General features: G+C 41.2%; 1 pseudogene; it reads left to right on the plus strand.

The window, feature by feature from the left end:
- The first annotated feature begins 1,608 nt into the window (after positions 1–1,608).
- On the plus strand, positions 1,609–6,005 carry LOC122042377 (annotated as a pseudogene).
- Positions 6,006–7,479: the final 1,474 nt, after the last annotated feature.

A 7,479-nucleotide genomic window follows, 5' to 3' on the forward strand; every position in this document is an offset into this window, starting at 1 on the left:
TTTTTTTAAATTTCCTTACCATATACGTTTCTTGGTCTCCATCAAGATCTGAATCTGACTCGGGTTCATCCTTCTTGTTGGCTCTCAATGCCAGATTTTGGCTTGACTCTTTTCTTGCACCTGCACATCTAGATTTATGTAATTCTAATGTTAAAAAGAGACCTTCTAGCGTACTTACCTCTAGGTCTTTTGATATATAGTAGACATCTATGATCAAGGACTACTCTGGAGTTCTGGGAAAGATGTTGAGCGCATAGTGGACTAAGTCCCAGTTGGTCACTATTTTGTCGAGATTGATCAATCCGATGATCAGCTCCTTGATCTTCATGTGTAGTTGAGCTACTGTTTTCACCTTTTTCTAAACTGAGGTTTGTTAGTTGATTTTGAAGAATGTCCTGTCATGCAAGCTTCACTTCAGATGTGCCTTCATGGAACTCAAAATTTTTTCCCAAAGTTCATTGGCTGAGGAGTAGCTTTCAATGTGGTTGACTTTTTAGCCGATAATATGCTGATTAGCAAGTGGTATTCTGCTCGGTTGTTGGCTACGAAGTTGTTTTGCTCCTTCTTCATCCACAGGTATTCTTCTTTCTCATCTCCTTGTTGATCCTTAGGAACTACAAAATCACACTTAATTGTTAAGATCATTTCGAAATCAATTTTTAGGAATACCTCCATTCGACGTTTTCAGTGTATGACCTCCCCTTCGAACTTTGGTGAATTAATGCTTGGTTCGACCATCAATTTCTTTGATTTAGTCAGTGGTTAGTCCTTCTAAAGCATCCTCGCTTTGATATCACTTGTTGGTCCCAGTGCAACCGACAAGAGGGGGAGAATTGCCTAAAATGACAAAAATACCCTTTTTGAAACTTTCAACTTTGATTAAGATAAATACTTTAATAAATGAAATTAAATTTCATAAAATAAGTATGAGATAAAAAAAGGATTTACTTGGTTTGCAACCAGGGAGGTTGCTAATCCAAGGCAAATGAAGCTCAACTAGTCACTACAACAAAAATGTTAAAAGATAATACCCCAAAGACAACGGTTTTAAGAGAAACTATTGCAAATTTGCTCAAAGACAACATTTTTTGACAAAACCGTTGTCTTTGAACTCCCCATTAAATATAAAAGACAACGATTTTGTGAAAACTATTGTCATTGAGAGACTTCTTTTTAAATCAATAACACTTTTTACAACGGTTTCTAAAACTGTAGTCGTTAAGCATGTTTTTAGGGGCTACGACAATAGTTTTGATAAAATCATTGTATTTGACTTTGGTCATTTTTCCCTCGTAGTTTTACTTTCCCTCTCTCCGAATATCTTTTAGGTGACGTGTTTTCCCTTTCGCGTTCCCGAACCCTAGCCATTTTTCTTTCCCTCTCCTCATACAATCTCTTCACACCATCCTGTCGACCGCACAACAGTAAGGGGTGTCGCCTCCGCTGGATCTTCTTCCACGACGGTGTGCTCTCCTCTCATCAAGTTGCTAATGTGGTTCTTGTTCATTTCTTCGATCCATTTGCTTTTCCCCTTTAGACTTCGGATTTTCCATTGTTTTTAGCGGTAAAAATCTCAACTTGTTTACATCTTTTTTCCCAGATCCTTAGATGGGAGCTCAACACAGCACGAGGCCGCATAACCTAGCTATTGCAGATGTCGGCGCTGGTGGAGGAGATGGCCACGCGCACCTCCTGTGTCTGGCGGAGGTGATATCTTATGAGGAGGCCTGCCGCCTCGATCCCTAGATTGAGACCTTCAACTCCACGCTCCAGCAGTGCATCGGTCGCGCCATCTCCACCCTCACCGATGGCGTCTAGGTCCGTTCCCTCTCCCTCGATTCCCTTAGGGAGATAATCGACTGCCTCCTCGAGATGAACCAGGAGGTGGTCAAGGTCATCCTCGACTGCAAGCGCGATGTGTGGAAGAACACCGAGCTCTTCGACCTCGTCAAGGATTACTTCCATAACAACCTCCAAACTCTCGACTTCTGCACTACCCTCTAAAAGTGCCTCATTAAAGCTCGCGATAACCAACTCATCCTCCAAGTCGCGTTGTAGCGCTTCGTCGAGGAGGAGGAGAACCACAAAGGTGACAATGCGAGGAACTCTCATACTCTGACGAAGTTGAGGCGCTTAAAGGCGGCCGGCGATCCCTTCACGGAAGAGTTCTTCAAGGCTTTTCGATCCATCCACCACCAGCAACTCCAGATGCTTGACAAAACGCAGATGAGAAAGAACAATCTTGACAAGAAGCTCAAATCCATCAAGGCCTGGAGGAAAGTCTCGAGCATCATCTTCGCGGCCACATTGACCACCTTCTTGATCTGCTCGATAGTTGTCGTTGTCATAGACGCCCCCCGCCTGTTGCTATTGTTGGAACCCCAAGGTTGTTTTGGTGTGATCAACAAGTCAAGTTAGGTCCTGCGTTGTATTTAACCTTGTGTCTAAGTGTGCAGGAGCTTAGGAGCACAGGTACTCGAGCGGAAGACGCAGCTAGCGAGAAGGACGGCACGCTGTGCGTCCGAGGGACGAGGTGCTGCGGAAGAGTACACCGGCGGATGAGAAGGAAGTGCGCGCGGTGGTTCCGAGGGACGAAAGCCGGAGCGGAAGATTGCTCGGGGAGCAAGAGGGTGCGCTGGTGGACGAGAAGGAACACGCGGCAATTCCGAGGGACGAGAAGCCGGAGGGAAGCACGCTCGAGAAGACTGGAAGATGGGTTCAGGTGAGCCCTATTCCGGATGTCAGAGATCACCCAAGCAAGCGGAGCCGGAGCAGAAAGACCCGGACCAGAGGCGAGCTGAACCAGAGAAGAGAGCACGGACCAAAAGTCAACTGGGTTGACTTTTGGCTCCGGGGCGCCCGGAACTATCCGGGGCGCCCGGAACCATCCGGGGCGCCCGGAAGAGACTTTTTCACAGGATCGAGCTTTGACTCGATCCAACAGTTGGGGGATAAATTTTATCCCCCCCAGGGCGCCCGGAACCCATCCAGGCGCCCCGATCAAGGATATAAATATAGCATTGGTCCAGAAGCTTAAACAGAACTCACTGATTGTAAATCCAGTGCTTGCATACTCTCTTTTAGTCTAAGCTTCTGTTTTCTGCACTTCAACGCTGTACGAGGCTTCTCCGCCCGAAGGAGTTTTATTGAGCTTAATCTTCCTTGGATTAACAACCACATCGGTTGTAACCAAGTAAATCTTTTGTGCCTCGCTTTTCTTTATGCTTTTAATTTATCTGCTTAACTTAATTATGCAAGTGATAGCCTAAAGAGTTCGAAGAGGGTTTGTTTTCTTTTTTGTGTTAGCAGGATATCTAACAATCCCCTCCTAGCCGGCCCAACGGTCCTACAAGTGGTATCAGAGCCGAGAACGCCTCAGAAGGACTAACCGCCGTTTGAAGCAACAAAACGATGGGCGGAGCTAGCGACTACCCATCTGCATTCGAGGGGGAGTTTTCCATCTGGAAACAAAACATGGAGGTATACCTTAACTCAGATTCTGATATTTCTTTAATAATGAAATTTGGTTATGAAGAACCAAAGAACACGAACGGAGAAGGACTCGATCTACGCCTCTGGAACGAAAAGCAACGTAAGGAGTCTATGGCAAATGGGCGAGCAAAATATTATCTTCTGAATGTAATACCAAAGGAAGATTTCAAAAAGGTCGCAGATTATGAAAGCGCAAAAGAACTTTGGGAAAAGTTCTTGCAGCTCTACGAAGAACCTTCAGAAGGTGACACCTCAATAGACACCGAGCCACCGACAGAAGAGTCCGAAATCGAGGTAAGTACTACAACAGCCGAAGTACATCCCGAGATCGATGAAGGGGGAGAATCTTCGGAAGAAAGCAACTCGATAGGGGGAGAATCAATTACTGACAAGGTAAGTCAGGTATGGACTCGAACCTCTGATCAATTGAATGATTCAATCGAAGAATTGCCTGAAAATTTTTGCGAATCATCGAAAGAGTTTTTTATATTAGAAAATTAATTGTCAAACTTATCTTGCAAATTTGAAATATTATCGAAAGAGTTCTTCGAATTTCAAAATATCTTAACAAAAGAATTTTGCAAGTTGGAAACTTTGCTAAAAAACTTTTGTGAATCACAAAGAAGTTTTTCGAAAGAATTATGCAACTTAGAAATATTATCGAAAACTTTTTCTGGTCCTAAAAATTTGGATTTACAAATTACTTTATTGAAAAAGTTTTATGAATTAGAAATTGATTCATCGAAAAATATTTTCGGATTAAGAAACCTATTATTAATAGATTCCTGCAAATTCTTATTGTTAAAAAATTCTGGCAAATTACAAAATATTTTTTCAAACGAATTTTACACATTGCCGAAAGAATTTTTTATATTGTCGAAAAATGTTATCAAGTTAGAATCTATGCTGTTTGAATATTTTTGTGAAGTTGCAATTCAAAAAATAATAGAAATTAACATGATACAAAGTATTGCATGTTTAATATCTGTGGCTTTAATTTTGAAAAAGTGTAATTTGAGAAGTTATGAAAAATTGAAATGGAAATTTAAAACTTGTTGATATAAGTATCAGTATAAAATGAATAAATGCATAGAAATTTTTTTTTCATGCTATCAATTTTTTTTAAAATTTTCTTGCATAAATTTTTCGGCTTAGAAAGTGTTTAATTATTGATGACGAATACTTGAAATTTTTTTCTTGACTTAGAAATTTGTCTTGACTTAGAAATATTTCCCTGAAAATTATTGAAATATATTTTCAAATTTTTTTAACCCTTAGATTTTAGTTGTTCCTCATTTTTATTGTGATCAAAGGGGGAGAAGAGAAAGTATAAGTCTAGGGGGAAGTAGAGAAAATTGAAATTTAATTCTGTTAAAATTTAATTTTATCTATCATGTTGCATGTTATTGCAATAAACTGTTTAATTTCATATCTATTTTTGTCCCTAGCTTAACTTGGGTTGATCACACCAAAAAGGGGGAGATTGTTGGAACCCCAAGGTTGTTTTGGTGTGATCAACAAGTCAAGTTAGGTCCTGCGTTGTATTTAACCTTGTGTCTAAGTGTGCAGGAGCTTAGGAGCACAGGTACTCGAGCGGAAGACGCAGCTAGCGAGAAGGACGTCCGAGGGACGAGGCACTGCGGAAGAGTACAACAGCGGACGAGAAGGAAGTGCGGTGGTTCCGAGGGCGGAGCGGAAGATTGCTCGGGAGCAAGAGGCAGCTAAGCGAACGTCGGCACGGGTGCGGCGAGGGACGAAGCTGCGGATGAGTTGGTGGACGAGAAGGAACACGGCAATTCCGAGGGACGGAGGGAAGCACGCTCGAGAAGACCGGAAGATGGGTTGGGTGAGCCCTATTCCGGATGTCGAGATCACCCAAGCAAGCGGGCCGAGGCGAAAGACCGGACGGGCGAGTGAACCAGAGAAGAGCACGGACCAAAGTCAATGGGTTGACTTTTGGCTCCAGCGCCCGGCTGTCCAGGCGCCGGAACCATCCGGGCGCCCGGAGGACTTTCACAGGATCGAGCTTTGACTCGATCCAACCATTGGGGATAAATTTTATCCCCAGGCGCCGGAACCCATCCAGCGCCTGACCAAACTATAAATATAGCCTTGGTCCGAGAACTCACTGATTGTAAATCCAGTGCTTGCACACTCTCTTTTAGTCTAAGCTTCTGTTTTCTGCACTTCAACGCTGTACGAGGCTTCTCCTCCCGAAGGAGTTTTATTGAGCTTAATCTTCCTTGGATTAACAACCACATCGGTTGTAACCAAGTAAATCTTTTGTGCCTCACTTTTCTTTATGCTTTTAATTTATCTGCTTAACTTAATTATGCAAGTGATAGCCTAAAGAGTTCGAGGAGGGTTTGTTTTCTTTTTTGTGTTAGCAGGATATCTAACAACCCCCTCCTAGCCGGCCCAACGGTCCTACAGCTATAGCTATGGTCGCAGCTGCAACCATCCCGATTGGATCGATGGGGAAGTGGATCGATTCACTGCTCAAGGATTACTAAAATGCTTTGATTAATTAAAAAATATTTAAATGTGCATTATTCATTGATAATTTTTTGTTAACATAGGGATGCCAGGTTTTAGTTGAGATCCAAGTGTTTTTTTTTTAAAAAGGCATGAAGGGATGTTCAATCGAACTATCAGATTATTAGAAGCAGACATTGAGCCAGTGTAAGTTCATTTGCAGGTCTAAATATCATTTTGTTTCTCATTCAACCACCATATTTTATTATCATCTTTTTGATGCCAGATATGTATTTGATGGTCAACCTCCAGAGCTGAAGAAACAAGAACTTGCCAAAAGGTTAGTCTTTACAATTTTGTCATTGTCCCCCTCCTTTTTTTTGTTGCAAGATAATGATAATCTTTAAGCTTATTTTGTTCTTTAGATATTCAAAGAGGGAAGATGCAACTAACAATCTGAACACAACAATTGAGATCATTACTTGTGCATAACAAGTACCTTTATTGGGACTCTTTAGTGTGCTAGAATTTCTTTTGCTGTCTTAGTTGGTTACATTTGCTGTTTGCAGACTGGTGATATGAGGGAATTGAAAAGTACAACAAAAGGACTATCAAGGTAATCTTTGATATTGCTATGTTATTGGAAATTACTATGAGGATCTTATCGATTATGATGCAATCAGCATGAAGTTAACATGCTGACTTTCAAATTACTTTCTTGAAGAATTTGATTCTAGTAGCTGATTGTAGAGTTTTTTCACAGGTAACCAAGCTACATAATGAAGATTGTAAACATGACACAGTTTTGCTTTCTCTCATTTCCTAAAGCTGCATGCAATTGCTTATAACAAAATGACTGAAAAACTACTGAGGTTGTAGTTCACTTAGTAATTTATGATAACGTTTAATGTACATTTGATGGGGCTTCATTCAGTTCTCAAGACCATTACATCTCACGTGAATTTGTGCAGAATAAAAGTACTGGAGAGTTGAGCTTCTTGACATGTTTTATGAATTTTGCTGGCTCTATAGGTATGTTCTCCCAAGTGATTCTTGAAAAGAGATTTAACCATTTAATTCCTTTGTGTCATCTTTCATTTAATTCATGTGGGGCAATTCCTTAGCAACTGTGATTTTGTCAACCTTTTGGAAAATGCATCTTACTGCAAACTAGTTTGTGTGTGTGAAGATTTAAAGATCAACAAATATTTGTTCAGTCTAGAAAATGATGTTCACTGAGAATCTCATGGACTACCAGATCCTCAACTTCTTGATAGTTCTTGTGCTATTGCTCATGTTCTATTGTGGAACTTTTATACACAGTATACTTTTTCTTTATCTTGCAGTGAGAGTCTTCACCAGCATTCAGGAAAATGCTCCAGTTAGTGGTATCTCACCGCTGCTTATTATCAATCCTAGTGGCTAGTTGCTTGGATGTAGATGCTCCTTTCGTCTCCTTACCTAAGTAGTCAATCTATCTGGTATACCTGCAATTAACATGATGACACTCTA

The sequence above is a fragment of the Zingiber officinale genome, chromosome 1B (genome assembly GCF_018446385.1).
Source record: "Zingiber officinale cultivar Zhangliang chromosome 1B, Zo_v1.1, whole genome shotgun sequence".
Taxonomy (NCBI): domain Eukaryota; kingdom Viridiplantae; phylum Streptophyta; class Magnoliopsida; order Zingiberales; family Zingiberaceae; genus Zingiber; species Zingiber officinale.